This window comes from Adiantum capillus-veneris, chromosome 4, assembly GCF_014529385.1.
Source record: "Adiantum capillus-veneris isolate H3 chromosome 4, ASM1452938v2, whole genome shotgun sequence".
Classification (NCBI taxonomy): Eukaryota; Viridiplantae; Streptophyta; class Polypodiopsida; order Polypodiales; family Pteridaceae; genus Adiantum; species Adiantum capillus-veneris.
The window spans coordinates 172,176,361-172,190,667 of record NC_140934.1 but is presented as its reverse complement, the minus strand read 5'-3'; the positions used below and the strand labels follow the sequence as shown (position 1 = coordinate 172,190,667).

General features: G+C 42.8%; 1 pseudogene; it reads left to right on the top strand.

Annotated features, from left to right (window-relative positions):
- The first annotated feature begins 3,837 nt into the window (after positions 1-3,837).
- On the top strand, positions 3,838-12,492 carry LOC147460364 (uncharacterized; annotated as a pseudogene).
- The last annotated feature ends 1,815 nt before the right edge of the window (positions 12,493-14,307 follow it).

Here is a 14,307-nt window from a genome sequence, read left to right as displayed (position 1 = left end):
TATGTTGTTTCGCCAGGAGCCTCAGTACAATCTGAGCCCACAAGTGGCAGCTTTACCTTCCCAGATCTAGCTCATCTTTCTCTTAATGACACTACGGCTACCATGCATATCCCAGTGGTGAGCATGACAAGAAATACACCATGGAGTTCATTTGTTAATACTGCGCCGATGCCTAGTAGCACAGTGCCCCCAACTATACCTACATGTATGTATCAATCATGTGCACCTGTCGTACCTCAGCCTCATGTAGCTCCTACACCTCCGATTATTCCAAGAGCTTACAATCCACAATGGAATTATCCAAGCTCTTATACAAGGGGAGCCATGCCATTTAATAATAACATGCCATATCAGGCACCCCCTATGCCTAGGGCCACGCCTGTAAACTTTGGACCACAGTCTGGTACACCACCATACGAAATTTGGGACCCAAGAGCCGCGCGTATGCCAAGGCCAAGGCCAACTCCCATCTCACATGTGGTTCCAGGAGCACATACACCCATTATACCTGCTCAAATAGGAGATTTGGCAGCATTTGCTCAAACTATCGGTCGCTCTATTGCGGAAAACATGCGTAGTGCACCTGATAGAGAGCCTAGGAGCAAGGCAGTTCAAGTAGCTAAGCTCACACAGAAATTCAATGGAGACGGAGATGCTAGAAAGCATATGGAAGTCTTTGAACATGTGTGTGATTCCTTGGAAGAGCACAATGAGCTACATAAGTGGAAGGCTTTGAGTTTGACCCTAAGCGGAAAGGCTGGAGATTGGTATAGAACCTTAAGAGTAGAAGAAAAAACGATCTACTCTACTCTTAGGAGACTGTTCTTAAAAGAATACATACGAGAGGGAGTACTTTGGGGTGTAGCCTCTCAGCTCCAGAAAGCCCAACGAGAAGAAGGTGAATCTGTGAGAGACTTCATTAGTCGCCTAAAGAATTTGAATTCTCGATGCAATCCAAACGAGCGATTCAACAACAACCAATTGCTCGATAGATTCATTAGGGGACTACGACATGAAAGTATTTATAATGGCCTAGTCATTAGAGGTATCACTACTTGGGAAGCAGTCACCATGAATGCAATCCAATTGGAGGATAATTTAATGATTGCAGGAGAAAGAGTGTCTGCCAAGCCGAAGTCTAGTAGCTCGCAAGCATCAGGGCATGAGCCAATGAAGATAAAGCCAATCGTGAAAGAGCAAACGATATCTGAGATGACTTTGGCAGATCTCACAAAGGCCATCCAAGAAAGCCTTAGGGGTAATCGTGCTCCACAAAACACTCATATGTATCCAAGAAGGGAGCAACAATGGTGCTCAATTTTCTTGGGCCCACATACTACGAGTGAATGCCCTACTTTCAGAGTAAAGTTTAACGGGACTTGGAACGCGTGTGGTAGGTATGGCCATCAAGCGAAGGATTGCCTAATGCTTAAACGCATCATGGAAAATAGACCGCCTATAGCTTGGGCAGACTCACCTCGAGTTCCTGCATTGATGCCTACCCCACCCATGGAGCAACAGTTGCCATTACAGCACATGGTCCCTAGAACCCAAAATGTGGTCCAAACCACACCGTTGCCACCTCCAGTGCTAGGACCGCAACCCCATCATCCAAGAGTTACACCTATGAACCAAATAGGTTGCGAGTCATCTAGTACTTATGTAGATTGCGAAGAGGACATAGACTCTAGTATCACCTATGGAGTCGACATGCTTGAGGAGTGTCCCATGTACTATATGGAAGACCATTGGGGACAAATCAAACCGGTATATCAAGCTACTGCGCTAGCAGCAAGAGGCCAAAACATTAATAGTTTTACCAAGAGACCACCTCTTCAGTGCTACGAATGTGGTGGACCACATCGAGTAGCTGAGTGCCCCATTAGAATGCAAAAGAATGCAGCACTAATGCAAACAAGTCAAGGGAATTCATTGGCAATGCCAATACTCACTTGTAATCGTTGTGGCATAGATCATTTGATCGCACTGTGTCCTAACAATCCAAACGCACCGAAAATCACACCATTGAACATAATAGAGATTGTTGATGGGACACCACCAACTATAAACATAGCACCAGTGAATGCACTCACACGGTCGATGCTCCAAAAGCAAAATTACATCCTCGAAGAGAGAGATGCTGCATCCATTGGCCGAGCGAGAAAGAAGAAAACACGAAGAAAGAAATCCCTTAATGCTTCTAGCTCAAAACCTAGTTCAAAGACTAACATAGGGACATGAGAGGATCCCGTGCATATGAATGACCCTGAGGATGACTCAGATTCGATAGAGACCACGGAGACCAAAACTATTACTACAAAGGAAAAAAAAAGTGAGGAGGATCACGAGAGGGAATTACGACGAACACCAAAAGAGTATTCAAAGTTAAACTACCCAGTTGCGAACCCCCAAGATAAGCCACGAGAGACAAAAAATGAGGATTGCAAGAGAAAGATTGGAACCTATCCAAACCCAACAGTGGAAATTGAACGAGTCCAACAACTGAGGGGTTTGGTGGAAGAAACTCAACAAACATTAGAACCTGAACCCAAACATATCCAGATGTCGGACACAGTGTTTCCCACACAAGTTCAACCTCACAAGAACTACAGACCGTTAGCTATACCCAGTATCATTCGGGAAGAGAGTGAGGGTAGGACATCTGAAAGTGGACACACACCTTTCCTACTAGAGAGAATGTTTGGTGAGGGAATGCCCGACCCCCTTGAGGAAGTGGAGATTCCATCTTCACCATTCTCTTGTCAGGGTCCTACGTACCACAAGATGCCATTAAATGTTGCCAAATTGATGGATTTCATGTCTTCAGAAGTTAGAACCACCATCATGTCCAAACTATATAAAGACCCCGAGCTAGTCTCAGCTCTTCGAGCCTTCCTCAATGGAGAATTACAGGCCGGATTACCACAGTTTGCACATATGAACAAACGTGACTCGGTAATGAATGATGAGGAACATTTAGCACCACCATCTGACCTAGCGGGACATGAATCTGTAATTGAAGTACCCGTTAACAAGTTGGGGCAATACTTTGAAGGTGATGAATCTAATGCTACTCTGCCAATCACTACTAAAGGATTAACTGTAAAGGGAGTCCTTGACGGTGGTGCGGGAGTCAGCATGGTGACAAAGAGTTGTTGGGAGTCTATGGGGCGACCTCACCTTGAAGCCACAAGCGTAGTGGTAAAAATAGCTAATGGATCTATTGTTATGCCTATTGGAATGCTAAAGGATCTCAGAATCAAGTTCTTGGGACACAAGGTAAGGCAGACTTTCATTGTTATGGATTTTTCCAAGCATCCTATGTCATTTGAGATGATCTTAGGGCGTCCATTCATGAGGGAAGCAAAAATGGTGCATGACTGGTCCAAAAACCATGTCTACTTACAGTTCCAAAACTCTGTCATTCGAGTTGATCTTTTAAGTGGTCGAACGCATCCTCTAGGAAATAAATTCATCATTGATAATCGATCAGACACAACAATTCACTCAGCTCCATTACAGTATTGTTACACGTGTAACGAAGACACGGATATTGGGGAGAACTCTCCTTATATGGATATCCTACCCGGAATGGCTAAGTCAAACAATGTCGATTGGGTACACCTAGCGGCAACTATAGATACATGGGGAGCTAGAGGAACAACCTGGGTAACACCAGATGGGGAAGAGATACCACACATTGCACCAGTAAACATGTTAGGTGTAGCGCATGTAACATCCGATGATAAGAAAGAGGCACACCTACCTGAGAGTGAAACCGATGATTCCTCAAAGGCTTCAGGCCAATACACATCAGAAACGGAATCTCAGGGAGAAATGGATTCAGAACCTGAGGAAACATCGAGTGAGCCAAGTATAGAAACTGAACAGTCTAGTACGACCATCTATGGTAATTTATATGAGAGTGAAGAAGATACAAGCGAAGACCTATCAAGCGAGTCGAGTTCAAACATTTACCAAAATCAAAACCTTAGCAAGAAACAAAGGTCATATAAGAGACGACGATATCGAGCAAATGTGAGAGCTAGGATAAACAAGGAAAGATCTACGGCAGAATGGCTTAGCTATCTAGGGGCATGTGATGCTGATCGAAAGCTAGTAGACAATTGGGGTGAACATCTCCAGAGTGTCATGTGGTGCAGCCCGCGACCCATTGACCTCGCTCAATTGGAGGTTACAGACCCGAAATTGAGTCGAACTATAAGAAGACGTCAAAACCGAGAGTTAGCACAACAACAAAAAGAGGCAGAACTAAAAGAAAGGTCTCCGTCAGGACAAGAGCCTGCTGACTTACATATGGCTCCTGAACATTTTAAATCTTATACCACGGGGGAGCGAAAGGTTGTGTATGCCAAGGCCCAACAAATACCTACCAATGAAAGCAGTCGAGTCTATGATGGTTCAGCGGTAGTTAAGGAGATAGAATTAGCAGAACCAGGTGAGGAGTCTAAACCCGTCTTTATTGCTCAGACCTTACCAAAACTGAAGAGGCTGTACTTAAGGAGCTCCTCAAGGAATACAAGGATATCTTTGCTTGGACATATCATGACATGAAGGGCGTTCCAACTTCTGTGGTGCAACATACAATTCCCATGATCAACACTGCTAAACCCGTCCAGCAACGACCCTATCCAATGAATCCTAAGTACGCCAAAATTGTACAAGAGGAGATTGAAAAACTTATCCAATGTGGATTCATATACCCTATTGAGCACTCAGAATGGGTTTCTCCGATAGTCATTGTACCAAAAAAGAATGGGAAACTAAGAGTGTGCGTGGACCTCAAGAAAGTTAATGCAGCCACTAGGAGAGATCATTATCCCTTGCCATATTCAGAACATGTGCTTGAAAGAGTTGCGGGAAAGGAACTTATAGCTTTTTAGATGGGTACTCTGGTTACAATCAAATCACAATTGCATTAGAGGACCAAGCTAAAACTGCTTTTATCACAGAGTTTGGAGTGTTTGCATTTCGTGTTATGGCTTTTGGCTTAACGAATGCCCCTGCTACATTCCAACAATTAATAAACACTGCGTTTAAAGAATTTCTAAGGGAGTTTTGTGAAGCTTTCCTAGACGACCTTTGTGTTTATTCTTCTTGGGAGAAGCTTTTGTTATATCTACGAAAAATATTTGAAAGGTGCAGATTTTATCACATCTCATTGAACCCTTTCAAATGCCAATTTTGGGTTAAGCATGGAGTCATTCTAGGGCATATAGTGTCCAAGAACGGGATATCCACAGATGAGAGTAAGATTAAAGCCATTGCCGATTTGCCACAACCTACGAACTATAAAGGAGTTCAAAGATTTATGGGCCATGTTGGTTATTATCGAAGATTTATTTTAAACTTTGCCGAGATAGCGCGTCCATTGTACAAGCTTCTTATCGAGTTTCACTGGACGGAAGAATGTCATCAATCTTATGAGTTATTAAAGAAGGCCCTAACAAGTGCTCCAATCCTGCGAACACCTGATTGGAATGCACCTTTTCATGTGCATATTGATGCATCAAATTTTGCTATTGGGTGTGTTCTAACTCAACCAGGAGAACATAAATTGGACTACCCTATTATCTTTGCAAGTCGCCAATTAAATGATGCCGAGATGAACTACACTACTATAGAGCGCAAAGGTCTAGCTATGATTTACGCAGTAAAGAAATTTCGCTATTACCTTCTTGCTACCAAGTTTGTGTTTTATGTTGATCATCAAGCATTGCTATATTTGGTAAACAAGCCGTGTTCCACAGGTCGAATTACACGATGATTGTTAATTCTTCTTGATTTTGACTTCACCGTTGTTGTGAGGCCTGGGAGGAAACATGTCATGGCGGATCATTTATCTCGTATCCCTAATGGCGAAGCTCCTACGGGGGTTGATGATGAATTGCCTGATACTCCTTTGTTCATTGTTGAGACAATGCCTGAATGGAGTGAAAAGATTGTTAACTTCTTAGTTAATGGTTTTCCACCCAAAGAACTGCGAAAAGATATAGCTCGAAAATTAATCAAGGAATGCGAACCCTATTGCTTACTGGCTGGAACTCTCTATAAGAGAGGAAAAGATGATGTTCTTAGACGTTGTGCCCGTGAGGATGAGTATTTATATATTCTACAAGAGGCACACATGGGTGTAGCTAGTGGTCACTTTTCAGGAAACTTGACTGCCCGAAAGATCTTACAGTCAGGCTATTGGTGGCCCGCTCTGTTTAAGGATGCATCACTTTTTGCAAAGGGATGTGATGAATGCCAACGCTTCAACAAGCCACAAAGAAGGGATAGGATGCCTCTACATCCCATCAAGGTAACCCAACCATTTGAAAAGTGGGGCTTAGACTTTGTAGGACCGATTAGTCCGGCTGCACGTAACACGCAATCACGATATATCATTGTGGCTACCGACTATGTAACCAAATGGGCTGAAGCAAAAGCAACACGAAAGGCGGATGCAAAAACAAAAGCTAAGTTCCTCTTTGAGAACATTATCACACGTTTTGGATGCCCCTTTGAACTTGTAAGTGACAATGGAACTCATTTTATAAATGAAGTAATAAAAGAACTTACATCAAACTTCATGATATCTCACCACAAGCCAAGCTGAGAGTACCAACAAAACTCTCATCTCCATTTTGACAAAGACAGTCGAGGCTCATTGCACTGATTGGGACCTAAAACTTACATCAGCTTTATGGGCTTATCGTACTGCATATAAAGTTGTTATTAATTGCACACCGTTTAAGATGGTGTATGGCCAAGAAGCAGTTATGCCATGGGAGTTTGTCATTCCTAGTCTTCGAGTAGCTTCTCAAGAAGGTTGGGATGGTAACCCCTTAGTGGAGCGATTATATATCCTGGAAAGGCTAGATGAAGAAAGGCAATTAGCTGTGCGAAATGCTCTAGTGGAGAAGGATAGGAGAAAGAAGTGGTTTGATAGCCATTTAAAGGATAAAGACATCAAGGTTGGTGATAAAGTTCTTATGTACGGGGGTACGTAATGAAAAGAAGAAATTGATACATACTGGTAAGGGGCCATATCGAGTGTGTGTGAAAGTACCCCGCAAGGTACCATTCGTGTGGAGACTCTAGATGGGTTGAAACCATTGGATCCTTAATGGGAGTAAATTCAAAAGATATTATGATCCTCTAAGCCAGGAAGAGTTGCAAGCCATCCATCAAAAGAAGGCTGCCAACGAACAAGCAGAGCTTTAAAAAATCCAAGCAAGAGTTGAGGCTCGAGAACGACAACAACGTCTTAAACGCCAACGAGAGGCTAATCTAGGAATCACGCAAGCATTTTTCGAGGACACAAATGACGACTCATTAGAATCTGAGCCACCCCTACGATACCCAATTGAGCTAAATAGCCCCTATGGGAAAGTACTATACAATGCCTTATTAGATACGGGAGCTAAACACAATTTGTTATCCTATGGAGTTTGGTGTCAATTAGGGAAACCGACCCTATCCCCGAGTACGATGCAAGTCAAGGGCATTAATAAAAAGAAAACTGCTATTCTTGGAGTCCTTCAGACCCCTATTGTCTATGACAATGGAAGCATAGTGCAGAGGTTTCTAGTGATGCCCGCGGGAGCTATGAAAGGCAACGTAAACCTGGGACGCACATGGATGTTGGCAACCAAATGCACTATTGATTGGGATACTGTTAGTGTCACGACGCGACCACCAACTCCTACCCCTATCATTCAAGCAAAGTCACCTACGTTGCAAACTCTAGCAAAGTTGAAGGATAGCCAACATTCACAAGCCAAGGTGGTTAACTCGTCTTTGCTTGCTACCCATGAACCTAGCACTTCAACACTTGTAGTTGCAGCAAGCAGTAATATTGCAAGTACTCACCCATGACCTAAGAGTACATATCAATGGGTCCCCAAGGCCTTACTTCCAACTACCTCAACCCTCCCATCCATTCCAAGAAAAAATTTCATGGGAAAACCAAGAGCGCTCCCTAGGAGAGTCAAGACCAAATCACGATGGATTCCAAAACAACTATTAGAAGCCCAAGGCTACTATGATGGAAATGAGAAAATTTGGGTACCTAAACGTAAAATGTGTCCTTCCCTATCGACAACAAACCCATAGGAGTCAAACAGTGTAACGCTAAAGCCAATGGCAGACCGTGGGAAGGGAAAGATCACAGAATGCTACACACCTAGTCCAGAGCTAGTTTGGGCTCCAAGGCAAAACCAATTTATTCCACCTAGCTCAGGAAGGGGGGAGTTTCATGAAGCTTCTAGCTCCTCATGTAATACTTCCATAGAGGTAAAAGCTTCCACACAGCCTCCATCTATAGTAATGGACCTCCATGAAGCTATAAAAGAATCCACACCTCCCAGTGTTCAAGAATCACATGATGAAACCACTTCAAGTTCGAATCCTGGGAGAGTACCTTACCACCCTTGTAACTTGACGAGGCACCTAGGGTAATAGAAAACTACTGGCAAAAATCCTCACCTATTACCAACTGGAACAATTGGTTTCAAGGGTGACGACATCATTTCAAACGTATGATCTACCCAAGGAAGGGGGGAGTGTTTGTGGACATCCATCATTCACTTGCTTCCCTCTCAACCTTTCTCCCTGACCTCTTAATCTCCGATCTTAGGGAATGTATATATAAAGCCTTATACTCACAAAAACAAGATAAAAAAGTAAAAGAGCAAGAGCCATAACACAAATCATAAAAACAAATTATGCACAATAACACGACCCTTGTAATAATTGCACTCTAACCATCATCTATTTACGTGTACAGATATGGCTAGTACGCTAGAGTCATCCACTCCTGCCTTGGGTGAGAGGTGCCCTCGTTACTTTTCACAAATATTTCACATGGTCTTTCCAGTGCTTGCATGTGAATGGGATTTGATAGGTACGCTAGCATGTGAGAGGAATTTTCAGGAGTTAGAATGGCTGACATGTCTCTTGACCACGTCTGATCCATACTTAGTAGAGAGCGTTTCTCCCATTGCACAAGCCTACCCTTTTGACCAAGATGACTATAGGCGTCTAGTGACCTTCTTAGTAAACATGGGCACCTATGATGAAGAAGAAAATTTACAAGACTACACGGATGGCACATATGATCTCATGGATGATGACTTTGTTTATCTCGACGACGAGGATAGGGGTTTAGCCTTAGGGTTTCCCCCCAACCTCTACAATATCCTATTCTCTTGACTCTCTAGGGGGAGTGCAAATAATTAGGTTAGAATTCCTTATGTTTTTTGTTGTGTTCAATAAGTGTTGGTACCTTTTTCCACTAATGTGCCTCCTGGAGGTATTCCTTTTGTTTCCTAGTATGTACAGGAGCGTGTTGCTATTGGAGGATTTGGACCTTCATGGAATCTTTATCTCGACTCACTCTTCAAATCAAGCGCGACCATCGCACAAACAGGTGTTTCTTGTCCATTAGCATTGCCCCTTATCTTTTTTGCATCTATGATTGTCTGCTTTATTGTGATGGTAGACCTAACATTCACCGAATTTGCTTAGTATCAAACATTTAATTCAATGTAATTTTTTTGTCATAATCACTTGTCTAGGTTTAAAAATCAAGCAGTCCGACTAAGCTAGTTTGCCAAGTTAGGTGTTAGAAATCTTCTCTTAATACCATGGGGAATGCCTTCCTAATAATTAATGGTTACTTAGGTTTAATCCGATCTAGCAGCATTGTGTGAAATGTACTAGGGCTTTCTAGTGGGCTTGACCCTATTGACCTTTAGCTTAAGTATTATAAAGGGAGTTTACTAGTGTGATGAGCCTGGGGAGGTGTATCAGTGTTATATGACCCCCCAAAGTTACAAAATTAAAATGCTGAAAATGAACAAACAAAAAATCAAAGTGCCACATTGTAAAATCTTAAGCTGGAAGAGAAATCTCAGCTTGATTTGGTACTTCACTCACATGTATTGCCTATGGTACTAGAGGCCTAGAGGTTCCCAGTATGGGCGCTTTTACTTGAAAAGCAAAAAAAACCCAAGGCATACAAAATAAGCACACACATCAAAATTGAATCACTGTGAAAAGACTTTGGGGGGTCAAAGAAAAAGTAATCAGTCAGGCGATGATTTCATGAGAAATTCCTTTTATGGTAGCTTAACTACAAGGTCTTCTAGATATAGCCTCTAGTCAGCCCTCGAACATGAATACTTGGCTCTCGCGATTAAACAACTTAATTGACCACAGAAAATTAAGAAGCTTACCCATGGTATTAATATTCGATCTCTAGTGCCTTTCGACCGTCAAATTAGCGACCCCAGACTTGTTTAATTTTTTACCTTTACATCTATTTATGCATTTGATTACATTGCAATTTAATGTTCATTACTAACAAATTGTTTGAAATTCTTTTACCAATCAATTTGTCTACCTAAAACTGCATATGCTTTTTCATCACTTAGGAGAATGCAATTACTGTGCCAATGTTGTTTGATTTTGCAGTGACTGAAGAAGGCTAAGGACATTCATCTCAAATGCTCTTCCACCTCGACGAACCAGCTTCAACTCAATAGCTTCCGAGGACGGAATCTACATCAGGAAGGGGGGCATGTTAACCCTCACGGCTCACGGACACCCCATCTCCTAGGACGGACGTGTATTATATATTTGGTAGAGTCAGGTACCGGGCTTGTCGGACCAATAGGAAAAGGGTAAGAGTGATCGCCGATGAGAGGCGCACTCTAACTGGGACATTCAAGGGATTAGTTGGCTAAGCATGGGCGCCCAAGTGTGAATGTGGTGAGCTCATATAAAAGCCAACTAAACCTAAAATTCACTCATTCTCTCATTTGTGCAATAGAAGAGTGCTCTTGCTCCATCTCCATCTCCATCTTCTTCTTCTTCACCTCCTCGTGTGTGTGTGTATGTGTGAAAGAGTGAGAGAGAGAGAGAGAGAGAGAGAGAGTGCGATCGAGCATTACGAAGGCACGACGGCGGCGAAGTGGTTGAGCGCGGCACGACTACAGCTTCTTCTTCATCGCGGCGAGGAATCCTCCACGGCAGGAGCATAGAGCGGTGAGTGACACACCATTGCCCTCTTTTGAGCTTTCTAGATTAGTCTTGTTGTGTGCTTGGAGCCATTTGTGGCTCGCACACGGTGTATCGGCAAGTCCCTTGCTTCGACAGTGCGGCAAGGAGCGCACAGGTACACTAAAACAAAAACCTATGTCATAAAACACCTTTGATCCTCATCACTCGAGTGATGGAGGTAGGCAGGATTAGTACAATATGATTGTTTTTGTTTTAGAGTTTAGTGATCAACAAAGTTCTTTCTTCCCACTGATGTGCCTCCTATAGGTATTCTTTGTGTTTCCAAGTGTGTACAGGAACGTGTTGCTGTTGTTAGGATTTGGACCTTCATGGGATCTTTCTCTCATCCACTTTTCAAATCAAGCGCGACCATCAACACAACAGGTGTTTCTTTTCCATTAACATTGCCCCTTATCTTTTTGCATCCATGTTTGTCTGCTTTAATTGTGATTGGTAGCATAATATTCAGTGCATTTGCTTAGTATCAAACATTAAATTCAATGTAATTTTTTGTTATAATCACTTGTCTAGGTTTAAAAATCAAGCAGTCCGGCTAAGCTAGTTTGACCAAGTTAGATGTTAGAGATCTTCTCTTAATACCATGGGGAATGCCTTCCTAATAATCAATGGTTACTTAGTTCTTAATCCGATTTAGGCAGCATTGTGTGAAATGTACTAGGGCTTCCTAGTGGGCTTAGTCCCTATTGACCTTTCGCTTAAGTATTATAAAGGGAGTTTACTAGTGTGATGAGCATGGGGAGGGTAACCGTGTTGTATGACCCCCCAAAGTTACAAAATTAAAATGTTGAAAACGAACAAACAAAAAATTAAAATAAAAATAAAAAATCAAAGTGCCACAATGTAAAATCTTAAGCTGGAAGAGAAATCTTAGCTTGATTTGGTACTTCACTCACATGTATCGCCTATGGTACTAGAGCCCTAGAGGTTCCTAGTGTGGGCGCTTTTTCTTGAAAAGAAAAAAACCCAAAGCATACAAAATAAGCACACACGTCAAAATTGAAACACTGTGAAAAGGCGATATTTCATGAGAAATTCCTTTTATCGTAGCTTAACTACAAGGTCTTCTAGGTATAGCCTCTAGTCAGCCCTCGAACATGAAATACTTGGCTCTCGCAATTAAACAACTCAATTGACCAGAGAAAATTAAGAAGCTTACCCATGGTATTAATAGTCGATCTCTAGTGCCTTTTGACCATTAAATTAGCGACCGCAGACTTGTTTAATTTTTTACCTTTACATCTGTTTATGCATTTGATTATATTGCAATTTAATGTTTATTGCTGACAAATGGTTTAGAATTATGCTACCAATCAATTTGTCTGCCTAAAATTGCATATGCTTTTTAATTGTTTATGAGAATGCAATTACTGTGCCAATGTTTTTTGATTTTGCAGTTACTGAAGAAGGATAAGGACATTCATCTCAAATGCTCTTCCACCTCAACAAACGAGCTTCAACTCAATAGCTTCCGAGGACGGAATCTACATCAGGAAGGGGGGCATGTTAACCCTCATGGCTCACGAACACCCTATCACCTACGACAGACGTTGTATTATTTACTTGGTAGAGTCAAGCACCGGGCTTGTCGGTCCAATAGGAATGGTTAAGAGTGATCACCGATGAGAGGCGCACTCTAAAACTGGAACGTTTAACGTTTGGGTAAGATTGGCTAAGTGTGGGCGCCCAGCGAGCCCATATAAAAGTCAATCTAAACCTAAAAAACCTCATTCTCTCATTTGCGCAATTGAAGAGTGCTCTTGCTCCATCCCCATCTTCTTCTTCTTCACCTCTTTGTGTTGTGTATATGCATGAGAGAGAGAGAGAGAGAGTGCGATCGAGCATTGCGACGACGGCACGGCGGTGGCGAAGCGGTTGAGCGTGGCACAGCGGCGGCTCCTTCTTCTTTGCGGCAAGGAATCCTCCACGAAAGCAAGCATAGAGCGGTGAGTGACACACCATCACCATCTTTGAGCTTACTAGTTTAGGCTTGTTGTGTGCTTGGAGCCATTTGTGGCTCACACACGGTGTATCGGCAAGTTCCTTGCATTGACATGTGCGACATTCGCGCACAAAAACACTTCTCCAAGGGGGGAGTAATGTCATGCCAAGGGCCAAAGGTAAGTTTGAAGCGAGCTCAGGGGTGCCTATATAAGGGGCAGAGGTTGGGTGGAGAGACATGTCAAGTATTCCCTCCGGCCTCACATTTTCTAAACTCAAACTGGGTTGGTTGCTATGACAAATGTTTATCTACAAGTAATTTTTATTTCATGCTACGGAATTCATGCATATTTTGGTGGATTTAGAAGCAACATGCTATATGGCCACCTCAAGTTATGAGGCTTAGATGCCTTACGACTGATTTGGGAGTTGGATAAGAGTATGGACATGTTTGTCACTCTCATCTATACTATATAAAAGGGTGAGGTATCCCCCCCCCCACACGTGGCGGCTTTTCCTTGAGTCCGACGCCCTCCTGACAGTGATCTTTGACCGAATAGTGAGACAGTGAGAGAGAACATAGAGAGAGAGAGAGAGAGAGAGGTTGTCGCATTGAAGTCTGTGATACTTTTTTTTTGTGGCCTGAAATCTTATGTAGGCTTTGAAGATGAATCGCTCCATTATTTTTAGACATAATCGCCTTTTTTCTTAGAGGAAATTTGTGACAAATTACATGCTAAGCACTCAAAAACAGATCTCAGTTATAAGAAAGGAATAAAGATTAGAAAAGCTTGAACAATGCGACCACAATAGATAAAAGGGTATTTTGTGAATTTTTGAAATTTGACGGGTGTTTTGGGACATGGCGGCTTTTCCTGAGTCCGGTGCCCTCTCAACGGTGATCTCTGGGCGGACAATGAGACAGTGAGAGAGAACAGAGCGAGTGAGAGACAGAGAGAGGGAGGTGTTGTTGCCTTGAAGTTTGTACCTACAATCGTGTGCTGGAGAGAGAAAGTGTCCATGCAATAAGTGAGACAGTGAGAGAGGGGGAGGTATGCCCCCCCCCCTACACGTGGTGGTTTTTCCTTGAGTCCCCGGCGCCCTCCCGGCAGTGAGCTTTGAGCGAACAGTGAGAGAGAGAGAGAGAGAGAGAGAGAGAGAGAGAGAGAGAGAGAGAGAGAGAGAGAGAGAGAGAGAGATTTTATTATCGTCCTCGGAGGTCAAATATGACCTATGGGACCAAAGTTACATGTGATGTAGTATGTGTATGGCTGATGA